Raw genomic sequence first — 16364 nt, forward strand, 5'->3', positions numbered from 1 at the left:
TGAGGGATTTTTGAACAGCAGCTGACATATCGGTGCCATGGTACCATACTCCTGTGGTCAAGCACACCTACTGGCAATTTTTCGGCTCGAATTCTAGTCCTGCTGCTGCCGTAGTTTTCATCCTATTTTATTCCTCGCAGTGGTAAACGATTAATTACAAAATTTAAATATATTTGAACAGTACAATTTACGCATATAAAATTAATATATTTCATTTATATGAAGATAGTAACTGTTCCCGAAAGGACAGATACCACTGATGACCGTACAGCTTCTCTAGAATGAAATGATAACTAAATCGAAACCCTTAACTGCCGACAGGTGTTGTTGATATACATCAATGAGGACAGCTGAAAATGCAAGCCCCAATCGGGACTCGAACCGGGCATTTCCTGCTTACATGGAAGGCGCTCTATCCATGTGAACCACCGAGGGCACAGAGGATAGTGCGACTGCAGGAACTTGTCCCTTGCAAGGCTCCCGTGAGACCCACACTCCCAACTGTCCACAATCAACATTCGTAGTAGGTTGTGGACAGTTGGGAGTGTGGGCCTCACGGGATCCTTGTAAGGGACAAGTTCCTGCAGTCGCACTATCCTCTGTGCCCTCGATGGCTCAGATGGATAGAGCGTCTGCCATGTAAGCAGCAGACCCCGGGTTCGAGTGCCGGCAGGGGCACGCGTTTTCAGCTGTCCCCATTGATGTACATCCAACAACACCTGTCGTCAGCTACGGGTTTCGATTTAATTATTATTTCATATTTCATTGGGCAAAAAAGAAAAAAAAATAGATTACCAGGAAATTCAGTATGAAAGTATATGAAAAGAGCTGGACTTGCACGTGTGATGTTCAAAATGCACTTTTTTGCTTTATCTATGTGTCATTCAGAAACGGTGCGGGGGCTGAAATATATAGGACATATTAATGCATTAATGGAAAAAAATGGTTCAAATGGCTCTGAGCACTGTGGGACTTAACTTGTGAGGTCATCAGTCCCCTAGAACTTAGAACTACTTAAACCTAACTAACATAAGGACATCACACACATCCATGCCCGAGGCAGGACTCGAACCTGCGTCCGTAGCGGTCGCGCGGTTCCAGACTGTAGCGCCTAGAACCGCTCGGCCACTCCGGCCGGCCATTAATGGAAAGCGCATAGCAAAACTCAGAAACATACAAATAAGATACTTGATCTTACTGCATTAAGTAAAGCTAATATTGCAATAATTTTAAATTACGCCTACCGATACGACATAATGAAATACACTGCGTGTATTTTTGTAACATTGTCACACAGCAGTAAAATTCTGCACGAGCCACTACTGATTATAGACCTCATGTCCTGTGGATACACATTAGGTGTCTTTTACGCAGTGGTTTCCATTGCCTTACTACTCGTGGTCTAGGCGCCAGTCCGGCTTCAGCAGCAGAGCAGAGTGGACATGCTGTGTTAGCAGCGTGAGCACACTCGCATTGTTTGCTTCCTCCAAGAAATGGCGAAGTATCAGACAAGCTGAAAGATGGCTTCCTACAGCTCTTTGAGAGCGTGTAATAATTTAGAATCAAATACTAATGCAAATCTAAATACATCGGCGATCTCAGATAAATGAGGTGCATCCAATGACACAACGACATTTCAGCATCTTTAATACTATAGAAGTTAATATTTCGTATTGAATAAACATTTACACAATGAGCCTCTGAACTGACGTCTCTTAGTCGCTGCATGCAATTTTAACAAATAATATGGCAGATGACATCATTGCACTATAGCTAGCATTCCGGAAACCTATGTATGTGTATCTGTTTTGTTTATTGACTTCAGCTGTCTTTCATATCTTTTTTTATTATGCAAATGTTTGTCAGAACATCGCATTCTCCACATTTACACAGTACATAAACACAGTATCAGTACCTCATATTTTGCTATACTTGTGTATTTATTTAACAAACAGTAATTTTATTCAAATGTTAACTACAAATGCTATTGAAAAACTGTGCTAATTTGAAGGTAGTCAGGTGCCTGTGTTAGCACAACTGAAAAGAGAACTAAGAGACCCTTCTCACATGAAGCCATACATAAGTGTTTAAAAAATATTTAAGTACAATGTACTGTCATTCAACGTGAGTGCACTTGTTTAGGAATACTACCTTATTCATTTATTGACAATCCTTTAATTGTAATTACTGTGAATGGTCTGAGTGTGACTCAATATTTATAGCATTGTTTTATTTAAATATGCTTGTAATAAATTAGGTTCGTCTGGGAAGTGGTGAAGATAGGTCAAATCATTTCTTTAGTACGCAAGAACGATGTATTTTCGGTGAGGACGGTATTCGGTCAATTGAAAAGCAGGCATTAGCGGAACACTGCTGGAGTCAAGTGGAGGCTGGGATTTTGCGAGTGAAGATCTCATTGGAGCGGTTCTGAGGACTTTGAGTCGAGTACTGGAAGAAGACAAACCCGCCTGTGGTAACGTGCGCTATTCGATTGTGTGGGTATTTGTTTCTGGTTGACGAACGGCCACCACCATACTTCAACTTCTGAAGGGACTTTGTATTTCAAGAGGTCTGAATATGCTCCAAGTATGTCTCTAACTTTCTCGGCTTGTATTACGGAACTGAGGATAGACAGATGATGAATTACTGTTCTTTATATCGCGTCTGATAATTCTTAAATCATCATGATGAGATCTAAACTATTTTGAGGCGCTGGATATTTTGTTTATTGTGATCACGAAATGGGCTTAGTTTTCGTGTATCTTTTGACGACTATTTAGTATGAAGGTATTGATACCATTCTCATAACGCTCTGAACATAAATTTACTGCATTTGACGAGGGTAATTTCTGTCTGCTTTTTAACTGAATATAGTTGGACCACTCCCCGTTCATTTCAGATGTCTTTTCTTGAATAAACATTATTGAATATAATTCTAGATCGCCCACATCAATTATAGACGTTAGAGGAGAACCCTTCCTACTAAATTATCCGTTTAATTTTAATTTTGTATTTCTGTATGCTTTATTAACGCGCAATTGTAGCCAGTTGCATACACTATCTGACTGCAGTATCAGAGATATGGAGTACTATTTGCAGCCAGTGACCTGGAGGGTATGAAATCACACGTGCGCAGCTCGCATAGCGTTGTTCTTTTTAACCATAGCCGTGCATAGCCCACGTACCTAAAGTACGAAAAACCGCAGGTAAAAACGAAACTAGTTTGCTCGTATGGACTACTGTTTAGACGAGCAACTACACTAACAGTAACTATAAGGTACGGTATCGCCATGCCGAGCGCTTTTTAAAGGAGGAGACCAAGATCCCGACTGCCAACATCGTCGGCGTCCCCTTTTTTATCGTAAGTAACAAGACATACTCTAGGTGATCAAAAGTATACGGACACCCCAAAAACATACGTTTTTCATATTAGATGCATTGTGCTGCCACCTACGGCCAGGAACACCATATCAGCGACCTCAGTAGTCATTAGACATCGTGAGACAGCAGAATGGGGCGCTCGGCGGAACTCACGGTCAGATGATTGGGTGTCACTTGTATCATATGTATGTACGCGAGATTTCCACACTCCTAAACATCCGTAGGTCCGCTGTTACGGATGTGATAGTGAAATGGAAACGTGAAGGGATACGTGCAGCACAAAAGCGTACAGGCCGACCTTGTCTGTTGACCGACAGAGACCGCCGACGGTTGAAGAGGGTCGTACTGTGTAATAGGCAGACATCTATCCAGACCATCACCCAGGAATTCCAAACTGCATTAGGATCCACTGCAAGCACTATGACAGTTAGGCGGGAGGTGAGAAAACTTGGATTTCATGGTCGAGCTGCTACTCATAACCCACACATCACGCCGGAAAACGTCAAACGATGCCTTGCTTGGTGTAAGGAGCGTGAACATTGGACGATTGAACAGATGGAAAAAAGTTGTGTGGAGTGACCAATCACGGTAAACAATGTGGCGATACGATGGCAGGGTGTGGGTAGTGTGGGTATAGCGAATGCCCGGTGAACGTCATCGACCAGCGTGTGTAGTCCCAATAGTAAAATTCGGAGTCGGCGGTGTCACGGTGTGACCGTATTTTTCATGGAGGGGGTTGCACTCCTTGTTGGTTTGCGTTACAGCACAGGCCTACATCGATGTTTTGAGCACCTTATTGCTTCCCACTGTTGAAGAGCAATTCGGGGATGGCTACTGCATCTTTCGATACGATCGAACACCTGTTCATAATGCGCGGCCCGTGGCGCAGTGGCTACACGACAATAACACCCCTGTAATTGACTGGCCTGCGCAGAACACCTTTGGGATGTTTTGGAACTCCGTCTTCGTGCCTCTTCTCAGTGCAGCACTCCGTGAAGAATGGGCTGCCATTCCCCAAGAAACCTCCCAGCACCCGGTTGAACGTATGCCTGCGAGAATGGAAGCTGTCATCAAGGCTATGTGTGGGCCAACACCATACTGAATTCCAACATTACCAATGGAGGACGCCACGAACTTTTAATTCATTTTCAACCTGGCGTCCGGATACTTTTGACCGCATAGTGTATGTGGAACTTATTAATGGGGTTCTTGGAAACATGAAATGAAGACTCTGCTTCAGCCACGCAGACAGAAATGTTAGCAACGTTGCGTCTGACCACGCCGGACTGGGACTGCGTACTACACACATATTCTAAATACACTTCGAACTCCGGGCTGTTGACGTCGTGGCTGCGCTCTGTCCCTACGGTAGAGTTCAAGAACACGTTTCTGAAATATGGACCCAATTTAAGATGTATCAGGTCCTCAACGGAATAGGCCACGTGCGTATTGAACTCCGAAGAAATGTATCTTCATACGTCCAAATAGCAGGCTGCCGGGCCATAGTTATTTACGACGACCAGCGGCACAGCGACGTTGCAGTACCGGATCGACCCTCTGCAGACTGACACATGGCGACCAGTCAACCTGGCCAATGGCAGAACTCGATGCAACGCCATCGATATCACGGAACACTGCAGACATCATATCAACAGAAGGCTTTGTACCGACGAGGTGCGAGTCAGTGCCATCGTCCGACACGGAAGACCACTCACGGAAGCAGCATTCATCAAAACGCCGAAAGCGATACCATAGGACGGTGTCTGAACGCGGCAGCTCCCATTCGCGGGAGTTAAGAAGAACTGATCCTGCAGGGCGCCGACCGTGAGGCTGAACGAATGGCGCGAAGGTTCCAGTGGAGGCTGGGAAGCCACTCGGTCCATTCCCATCAACCACGACGATCTTGTAGAACATTAACAGATTTCCGGCCCTAATCGTGCTCCGAGGGAATAGAGACTGTACGGGATCCAGATCCGGGGCTCGCTGATCTCTGAACAACACCGCGAGAGCCGCGGTCAGTGATGTGCGATGTCATTCTCGACGTCCGCTTCTCTCAATCATTACCATACATAAACCAGCCCATCCATCCCACCGCCAGGCTTACCGCCTGGCCACAATGATTATCATAGCTCTCCTGCCAATATTCAGCTCCTGAAAGAAACATTACGAAACACAGGTGCCGACTCTGCATACCTCCAAGAAGTGTGAACGCACACACTCCCGAAATTTTATTGTTTTGCAAAGTACGTGGCGCCTGGCGGTCCCACAGACACCAGCGGAGTAATTTCAGTGCGTGGCAATATCGAAGCCACCGACATCACGTATCTCTCCTGAGCATGAGGACTAACAGTCACGATACTCAACTCCCGATTCATGGATGTTTATGCACCGTCGGGCACCACCAAACGTCATGTCTGGGCCGGGCCCTACTCCGCTGACAGCCCCTCCCCCCTTTTTTCCTAGTACGGTACGAAAACAGTGCCTTCGCCGGCGATTTTAATTGCGTCATTCATCCCAAGGACAAATTTCCGCTAGACACCCTGTGCAGAACTGGGTATCTTGATTAACGATCTTCACTTGTGTGACACGTGGGAAAATATACACACCAGCAGCTCCAGGGACATTCATGTTACTAGTCTTTGGGCGAACCCACTGGATCACATACATGTGTCACAATGTCTTACACACGGAGTTCTGGCCGCCGAACGATAGTCTCTAGCCTTCTCTGATCACAGTGCCTACATCTGTACGACGGATCTTCGAAAATTCGAGAATTTCTCGTAAGATCTTATGGGACCAAACTGATGAGGTCATCGGTCCCTAAGCTTACGCACCACTTAATTTAACTTAAAATAACTTAAGATAAGGACAACACACACACCCATCCCCGAGGGAGGACTCGAACCTCCGACGGGGGAAGGTGCGCGAACCGTGACAAGACGCCTGAAACGGCGCGGCTACCCCGGACGATGACGCATCTTCATCCCCAACTTGTATGTCATAGTAACAGTCTTTGGAAGACGAATCTAACACACGTCCAGGACCCAGACAATCGTCTGCAATTTGCCGCAATGTGGGCCAGCTGTAAACGACGTCACTCACGATGCCACACAACTTTGGCGTGATGGCTCCTCTGCGCAGTCCGCAAGACACTTGAGCAGTTTGGCAAGAGCACAGCTGCATGGCACCGGCAGACCCTGGAATTTTACTATGCAGCGCTCATGGACCTCGACACTCCATCCCCATCGCCAGACAGACATGGTTCGCATCCTATTGTTGACAAAGCGGCAATTAGAAGGCGCCATAGTCCACTAGCGACGACACAACCGATGGCCGAAGAGGTCCTCACCGTGCACCAAATGGTGGCTAATACATGCCGAAGACATTGACAGTCATTACACGCCTTACGATTTGAGACTGTCCCTCCTGTACGATCCAAGCAACCGTAGTGAAAGGCGTGCAAGATAAATTTCGTCATCTTTACCACGAAATAACAGTAGATGACGAGGCCACTGCGGTATCATCACAACAGGAGACACGCTCTATCGACACGGCTACAGAGATGGCAATAATGGAGAAAGTCTCGTCTGAGGACGTAGGAGACGCCTTGGACAAAGGGGAGGTCAATAAGTCTCCAGGGTCCAACGTATTACCAGTCGAGTTTCATCATGTAAGGTGTCAGGCAAATCCAACACCTTCCATGAAAACCCTGACATGATAAGCAAATCCAGCAGTATGTCACATATCTCCGAATAAATCGTGACATTAAATAAATCAAAGTAATACGAGTAACGAGTGAGCAAATGGAATACCACAGACTAACATAAGAATGCCTAAATGCATGTCATACCTTCCCACTGTGAGACAGACGCAGTTCCGAGGGGAGAAACGAGAAGTCGAGAGCAGAACCTTGTTAAGCTAGAAGGCCCTACGATAAGGGACGGACACCCACGTCGCCAGCCAACCGCCAGGACCACCTTCCCCAGCCCATGTTAAAAGCTAGAGCCCTCCAGAAGAACAGTATAGATCTTACAATAACACTAAAAGGGCCACACCTGCTGCAAGTTTTAGCGTGAGACTTTTTCGCGTCTCTGTTACGTTGCAAACGTTAAAAACATTGCCCCACCACGAAAACTATAACGTTTCTCATTGGATTGACAGAATTTTTGTAGGCGGAGCTTAAGGTTAACATTGAGACCCTGATTGCTCAGATGAAAACACTGCCAGATAGTTTTTTTTTAACCAACTTCGGTAAATTGTAGTAAGGAGAAGTTAGGAGAGAGCTGCTTCAGAGATGGCGAGGTGCGTGGAGCTGTGCCGCCCGCCGCCCCCTGACGAACACCGACAAGGTAATGAACGCAGGCGATGCCGCATTTTTGAGCGCATAAGGCTTCACTCAGAACTGCAGAAGTCTCATCTGTTACAACCCCTTTTTAACGTAATGCTAGTGTCGATCGTCAGTTAAATCTCATGGTATTCACATTTGCTACGTGAAGTTAAAATCTGAAACGCGATGATTTTTCTGTTATATAATTATTGAGAAGCCACATCAGCCACTGTAATTTACGAGAAGTTAGATAAGTAATTAAAGATAATTGAGGGTCACTGTAGACCATTTTGATAGTTGTCTCTTTTATGAAACTTAACTTAAATCTAGATTATAGATGTGATATGGCATAGGTCATACTTCGATCCATTGTAGAACTTGGAAACCCATTCAGGGAATATTCGTTCACATTTTTGTTGAACGAAGTTGGTTTTTATCATCCTGTATTAAAATATTTCCTTTTATCAATAGAGCAATTTATAAACAATGTTTTGTGAGTAGAATAAAATTTCCAATGGTAAACTTAACTGCTTTCTCGACGTTATTTTACCAGCTAACTAAAAATAGGAAAGCCTTGAACCCCTTCCATTAAATTTAGTTAGTATTAAGATTTTTTTACAGGGAGTGCAGTGGAGCTGATGCTGAAATCATTAGGTATTTGGTTATATCATCGCTAGTCTCACTGAACTCTTCTGAACTCTACATGTCATGTGTGGTCTGGCGTGTCCTTACCAGCAACAGGTCCCAGGTTCAAACTAGTCAATTCCCTAACAAACACGCTCAGAGCGTCGTTGCGCGAAAGTGGTAGGGAGACACGACTTAGAACAAACAGACACCACGCAGAATGTTAGAATGAGACCTTCTGTGACATCATATTGCCCCACTGGGATAGAATTTTCTGAAAACTCGTGTCCCTGGTCAGCACAGTATTGCCTTAGTCGAAGGATTTCTCATGCTGTTGTTGTTACAGAAGCCAGCTGAAGGGCAGTCGATTAGTGACTATCGGCGACTTACAATGTTGAATTCCGACTTCAAGATCTTCACCAGGCTTTTCGAAGGCCGCATAAAGCAAACGTTGTCAATGATAATAGCCTCAGAACAGACGTCACAGTGGGAGATGCAACATACAAATGGCCACCAGTGACTTGAGTGACTTAATGGCGATCGCTTTGGCGTGCCGCTTGAGACTGGCGATCGTCTCCATCGATTTCAATTAGGACTTCGATAGACTGCAGCGTAACTTCCTCCTACAGAAGATGCACCATATGGGATTTCCCTCGAGGCTCATCGACACCATGTGATGCCTTCCATCAGGAGGCAGGTCCTGGGCAACAGATGGACGGTGGACCAATACCCATTAAGAGGTCTCTACGAGAAGGCTGCCTACCTTTATGCAACCACGCTCGAGCCAATCCTCCGATGTCCCAAACACAGGCTATCTGACACCCTGTCAGACATCACCTCCCGCTATACTGGTTCATACCAGCGGTGAAGTCCGCAGCGTACTAAACTGGACCAAGAGGTATGGCTGCGGGTAGTCTTCTGAACTTCACCAAGTCGGCGGCGCTGGATATCGGGCGCGGTATCGCGCCAGCCACTGTCGCCTCTCTCCCATTAGTTATTGAACTGAGCTACTACGGAGTCACATTTATGAAGGATGGGCAAAAACGGCCCCTGCGATAAATCGACGGTTGCTACAGATAGTAAGCGTGGTGCTGCGACAGAACCTGCTCTAGTACTTGAACCAGCTGCAACGTGTGGAATACCTGAACAATTTCGTCATGTCGAATCACAGTCACGTGGCACAGGTCCTCCCCGTAACGGCAGTGACAGATCACAGGCTTCAGGCGACCTTCGGTTATTTACTCTCCTCAGGACACGTATTTAAAGTACATTACGACACTCTCGCCCTTCCTCTATGCCATGAAGGGCTGGGACTGGTTAACTTCTCGGCCTGGGCAGCTGCCCATTATATGAGTAATATGCGGAAATGATGGACCAGTCAACTCACCTCCCTCAGAGGTTTTTTATTGGAGGTCCTGATGCCGTTTTCTCACGTCCCACTAGTGTCAGTGGCACACTTGGTGACACAGTTCTCCCATGTATCGACCTTCATTCTGGGATACAACTGTGTGACTTCTGATTCCCCTCAACGCACACAGAAGGCAAAAGACTTTTTACACTACCCTTCCACAGGAAGTTCAGTGTAATGTGGTGGAAACCTAGTACCCAAGTGTCAACAGGCCATGAATGTGGAAAACAATACACCACCACTTTCTGCTAAACATCGTGCACGCGATGTGGTATCAAGTCATCAACAAAATCATGCGTCAAGACACCGGATCAACAGCTATCGGATTAATGGACTATCCACTTTGTCCCGACTGTCGCCTCCTGGACACTGATGAACAATAGCTTCACGTGGATATCTTCGTCCGGCGTTTGTGGCTGACAAAGACCCTAGCTTGATCCTCTCCGCCCCCCCCCCCCCCCCCCACCGCCACCACCACCACCGAAGTGAGCAGTGTCAGACCCAGGTTGACGTTCCACGCAGCGTCGCGCTGAAGACAGGAAGTCTTGAACTGTAAACAGTGAGAAAGGAAAGAGACTGGCTAATTCACCGAATGCTGCATTCACTGAGGCGTTAGCAAAGGACAGAAAGTCTGTTGGAAATATTTTTACACGTTATTGACGGAGATAGAAAACGCCAATGGCAGTGGACAACAAAAATCAAGCTGCACAATTTAGTGGGGAAAGATTAATTTGGCTGAAATAGTACCAGTAGTATATAAAGTTACTTTAGTTTATTTTTTGAACTGCATTTTTTGTAACATTCTATTTTATAGAATTTTCATTTGTACACGTCATTAATTGTAATCATGTATATAAAAATATATAAATGAATAAACAAAAACTAATTCCTAGACCTATGAAGCCTATCGCTATGGGAGAATATTTGGAAATAGTTAGGGACAATGCCGAGAAGGATAGTTCACTTTTTTATGATAGAGTCAGAGTGGAGGTGCCAAGTTGGGCTACATTTTAGTTTATTTGGAAGTTAGCCTTAATTAGATAGGAGGTATGTGCACAAAAAAAGGGGAGTAGCGCATAAGAAAAGTAAACAAAAAAGAGGGAAGGGTCTTTGATTAGTAACAAACAATTTCTCGGACGCGTGTTCGAACACTGCAACAGCGTTAATTCGGATAAAAATCATCAGCAATTGCGGCCGAAGACTTCTAGCACAGGAAGTCACCTTCATTCAGCCGACGGCCTTGTCAAACAGGGCGGAGGAACGAACAGACGTTCATGGCATTCTGTTACTATTGGGTTAGATGCTGTCCCTAAAGGTGGAATAATCAGCCATGATCAACGGCATGAGGATGCAGAAGCCAATGGAAACAATTGCATTAAATATGCACAATGTGCATCCACGCGACATGTGGCCTATAATGGAAAAAGTGTCATGATGATCGCTCTATTGGCAAAAGATTCCGGACTAGTCTCTCATTCGGATCACTGGGAGAGAACAGCGGAGGAGGAGGAGATGACATGAGAAACAGAGTGAATAACCAAAGAAAGAAAAACGTTCTACGAGTAGGGGCGCGGAATGTCAGAAGCTTCAACGTGTTATGGAAGCTAGAATATCTGAAGGAGGAAATGCTAAGTGTCGATCTAGATATAGTGGGGGTCAGTGAAGTAAAATGGCAAGAAGACAAGGATTTCTGGTCAGATGAGTACAGGGTAATATCGATAGCAGCAGAAAATTGAGCAACGGGAGCAGGATTCGTTATGAATAAGAAAGTAGGGCGGAGAGTGAGTTATTGTGAATAGTCCAGTGATAGGTTATTTCTCGTCAGAATCAACAGCAAACCTACACCTACAACAGTAGTTCAGGTATACACACCGGCGTCGTAAGCCGAAGATGTAGCGATGGAGAAAGTATTTGAGGATACTGAACGGGTAATTCAGTACGTAAAGGAAGACGAAAATCTAATAGTCATGGAGGATGGGAATGCTGTTATAGAGGAAGAAGTAGAAGAAAGGGTCACCAGAGAATGTCGGCTTGGTACTAATAATAAGAGAGAAGAGAAACTAACTGAACTCCGCAATAAATTTCAGCTAGTAATAGCAACAACTGTGTTCTAGAATTACAAGAAGAAGACATATACTTGGAAAAGGCAGGCACATACGGGAAGACTTCCGTTAGATACATGATGGTGAGTAAGAGATTTCATAATCAGGTACTGGATTGTAAGATGTACCAAGGAGCGATGAAGTAGTGATGCAAATTAGGCTGAAGTTTCAGAGATTAGTCAGAAAGTATCAGTGCACAAGGAAGTGGGACACGGAAGACGTAACGAATGAATAGATGCGCTTGAAGGTCTCTAAGGCTGTAGATACAGCAGTGAGGAATAGCTCAGTGAGCAGTGAAGTTCAAGAGGAATGCACATCTCTAAAAACGTCAATTACAGATGTTTGGAAAGAAAAACATAGGTACAAAGAAGACAACTGAGAAGAAACCATGGGTAACAGAAGAAATACTTCAGTTGATCGATGAAAGAAGGAAGTAAAAATATATTCAGAGAAATTCAGGAATGCAGAAATGCAAGTCACTTAGGAATAAAATAAATAGGAAAGGAAGGGAAGCTAAGACGAAATGGCTACATTGTTGTTGTTGTTGTGGTCTTCAGTCCTGAGACTGGTTTGATGCAGCTCTCCATGCTACTCTATCCTGTGCAAGCTTCTTCATCTCCCAGTACCTACTGCAACCTACATCCTTCTGAATCTGCTTAGTGTATTCATCTCTTGGTCTCCCCCTACGATTTTTACCCTCCACGCTGCCCTCCAATACTAATTTGGTGATCCCTTGATGCCTCAGAACATGTCCTACCAACCGATCCCTTCTTCTGGTCAAGTTGTGCCACAAACTTCTCTTCTCCCCAATCCTATTCAGTACCTCCTCATTAGTAATGTGATCTACCCATCTAATCTTCAGCATTCTTCTGTAGCACCACATTTCGAAAGCTTCTATTCTCTTCTTGTCCAAACTATTTACCGTCCATGTTTCACTTCCATACATGGCTACACTCCATACAAATACTTTCAGAAATGACTTCCTGACACTTAAATCTATACTCGATGTTCACAAATTTATCTTCTTCAGAAACGCTTTCCTTGCCATTGCCAGTCTACATTTTATATCCTCTCTACTTCGACCATCATCGGTTATTTTGCTCCCCAAATAGCAAAACTCCTTTACTACTTTAAGTGTCTCATTTCCTAATCTAATTCCCTCAACATCACCCGACTTAATTCGACTACATTCCATTATCCTCGTTTTACTTTTGTTGATGTTCGTCTTATATCCTCCCTTCAAGACACCATCCATTCCGTTCAACTGCTCTTCCAAGTCCTTTGCTGTCATTGACAGAATTACAATGTCATCGGCGAACCTCAAAGTTTTTATTTCTTCTCCATGGATTTTAATACCTACTCCGAATTTTTCTTTTGTTTCCTTTACTGCTTGCTCAATATACAGATTGAATAACATCGGGGAGAGGCTACAACCCTGTCTTACTCCCTTCCCAACCGCTGCTTCCCTTTCATGTCCCTCGGCTCTTATAACTGCCATCTGGTTTCTGTACAAATTGTAAATAGCCTTTCGCTCCCTGTATTTTACCCCTGCCACCTTTAGAATTTGAAAGAGAGTATTCCAGTTAACATTGTCAAAAGCTTTCTCTAAGTCTACAAATGCTAGACACGTAGGTTTGCCTTTCCTTAATCTTTCTTCTAAGGTTAGTCGTAAGGTCAGTATTGCCTCACGTGTTCCAGTATTTCTACGGAATCCAAACTGATCTTCCCCGAGGCCGGCTTCTACTAGTTTTTCCAATCGTCTGTAAAGAATTCGTGTTAGTATTTTGCAGCCGTGACGTATTAAACTGATAGTTCGGTAATTTTCACATCTGTCAACGCCTGCTTTCTTTGGGATTGGAATTATTATATTCTTCTTGAAGTCTGAGGGTATTTCACCTGTTTCATACATCTTGCTCACCAGATGGTAGAGTTTTGTCAGGACTGTCTCTCCCAAGGCCATCAGTAGTTCCAATGGAATGTTGTCTACTCCGGGGGCCTTGTTTCGACTCAGGTCTTTCAGTGCTCTGTCAAACTCTTCACGCAGTATCGTATCTCCCATTTCATCTTCATTTACATCCTCTTCCATTTCCATAATATTGTCAAGTACATCGCCCTTGTATAGACCCTCTATATACTCCTTCCACCTTTCTGCTTTCCCTTCTTTGCTTAGAACTGGGTTTCCATCTGAGCTCTTGATGTTCATACAAGTGGTTCTCTTATCTCCAAAGGTCCCTTTAATTTTCCTGTAGGCAGTATCTATCTTACCCCTAGTGAGAAAAGCCTCTACATCCTTACATTTGTCCTCTAGCCATCCCTGCTTAGCCATTTTGCACTTCCTGTCGATCTCATTTTTGAGACGTTTGTATTCCTTTTTGCCTGCTTCATTTACTGCATTTTTATATTTTCTCCTTTCATCAATTAAATTCAATATTTCTTCTGTTACCCAAGGATTTCTACTAGCCCTCGTCTTTTTACCTATTTGATCCTCTGCTGTCTTCATTACTTCATCACTCAAAGCTACCCATTCCTCTTCTACTGTATTTCTTTCCCCCATTCCTGTCAATTGTTCCCTTATGCTCTCCCTGAAACTCTGTACAACCTCTGGTTCTTTCAGTTTATCCAGGTCCCATCTCCTTAAATTCCCACCTTTTTGCAGTTTCTTCAGTTTTAATCTACAGGTCATAACCAATAGTGTGGTGTCACCGCCAGACACCACACCTGCTAGGTGGTAGCTTTAAATCGGCCGCGGTCCATTAGTACGTGTTGGACGCGCGTGTCGCCACTGTCAGGATCGCAGACCGAGCGCCACCACAAGGCAGGTCTCGAGAGACGTATGAGCACTCGCCCCAGTTGTACGACGACGTTGCTAGCGACTACACTGACGAAGCCTTTCTCTCATTTGCCGAGAGACAGTTAGAATAGCCTTCAGCTAAGTCCATGGCTACGACCTAGCAAGGCGCCATTAGTTACTTCATGAATCTAAAGAGTCTCACTTGTATCATCAAGAATGCTGTATACCAAAGGACGATATAAAAGTTAAGTGTTCTAGTAGCTACGTTCTTTTCTTTATCACATTCATCACGTATCCTGTTCCAGACTTCGCGCCAGTCGGCGTGTGTGTACGTGTGCCCTCTCGGCTACCCGTCACTTTGGACTGGCTGCCTTGTCAGTCCACTACATTGGCGACGAGGATGGGATTTCCGTCGACGTCGACGCACACATCTTGTGGGACGAACACAGTCACTGTTAGCGAGAGGAACACTGGGCGGAGTGGCAGGAACGACATGAATGTCCATGGGCAAAGGTTCACGAGCCTGAGTGTCCTTGGTTCGATGCCGGCGCGAAGCAAAGGGCCGGGAATGGTTGCGATTGTCTGATCTGAGCTTTTTCTGGCAAACACTCTGAACATGTCCTTTCTTATTACAGAAAAAGCAAATAGCCTGGCGTGACGGGCAATTGTCACGCGAATGTCTAGTTGCACACCGCGGGCATGATTTCACTGCATTTGCTTGCCTACGCGGCACACGTGGAGAGCCAGGCGGCGGCCGCGCGGGCGAGCGCGAGGGCTGTTTAGCGTTCCTTGCAGCGGGCCCGGCGGGCCGGTTAATGTGACACACGGCTGGCGAAGTTTCAAATGATTCCTGAGCAAAGTCAAGTGTGTCTTGCCTATCGTCAATCAGCTACTATCAGTGAATCAGACTGTGCCTTCAGCCAGTGTTTCTAGTCTATGTGAAGAATTTGCAGACATTTTTGCACCAGGCCTTGGTTGCGCTACGAACTATGAAGCACGTTTGGCATTGAAAGTAAATGCGCAACCGAAGTTTTTCAGGGCGCGCAATGTTCCCCACGCATTGCGTGCTGAGGTCGCCAACCGCTACGATATCTTGTATCGGTCCACTGCTAAGCACGGCAACGCTGATGCGTTGTCCCGTTTGCCTGTTGCTGAGGATAAAGCGTTCGATTCTTCCGAACTTGCTTGCATGTTCATTGATTCGGAAACCGATGACGTGGTCGAATCGTTTCCGATTGATTTTCGTCGTGTAGCTACAGCCACAGCTGCTGACCCTGTCCTTGCTACTGTTTTGCGTTTTGTTGCTACGCAATGGCCCTTGTCAAAGTCGCGGATCACGGATCCGTTGGTTCGCCGATTTTTTGCTCACAAGGAGAGACTTTTTGTACGATGTGGTGTTTTGTTGTTGCGTTCTGATAATGATCAGCCTAGAGTCGTGGTCCCACGATCGTTACAGTCCTCTGTCTTAAAGCTTCTCCACCAAGGATATTGGGGTATCATGCGTACGAAACAATTTGCTCGTCAGCACTGTACTTGGTTCGGAATCGATGCTGCGATTACGAATATGTGCTCTTCTTGCATGGCGTGTGCCGAACAACAATCCGCACCACCGCGGAAATTCTTTGCGTGGCCAAAAGCCACTTCCCCTTGGCAACGCTTACATATCGATTTTGCTGGTCCCTTCTGGAAATCTCGATGGTTGGCTGTGGTCGATTCTTTCAGTAAGTTTCC

The sequence above is a fragment of the Schistocerca nitens genome, chromosome 7 (assembly GCF_023898315.1).
Source record: "Schistocerca nitens isolate TAMUIC-IGC-003100 chromosome 7, iqSchNite1.1, whole genome shotgun sequence".
Taxonomy (NCBI): Eukaryota; Metazoa; Arthropoda; class Insecta; order Orthoptera; family Acrididae; genus Schistocerca; species Schistocerca nitens.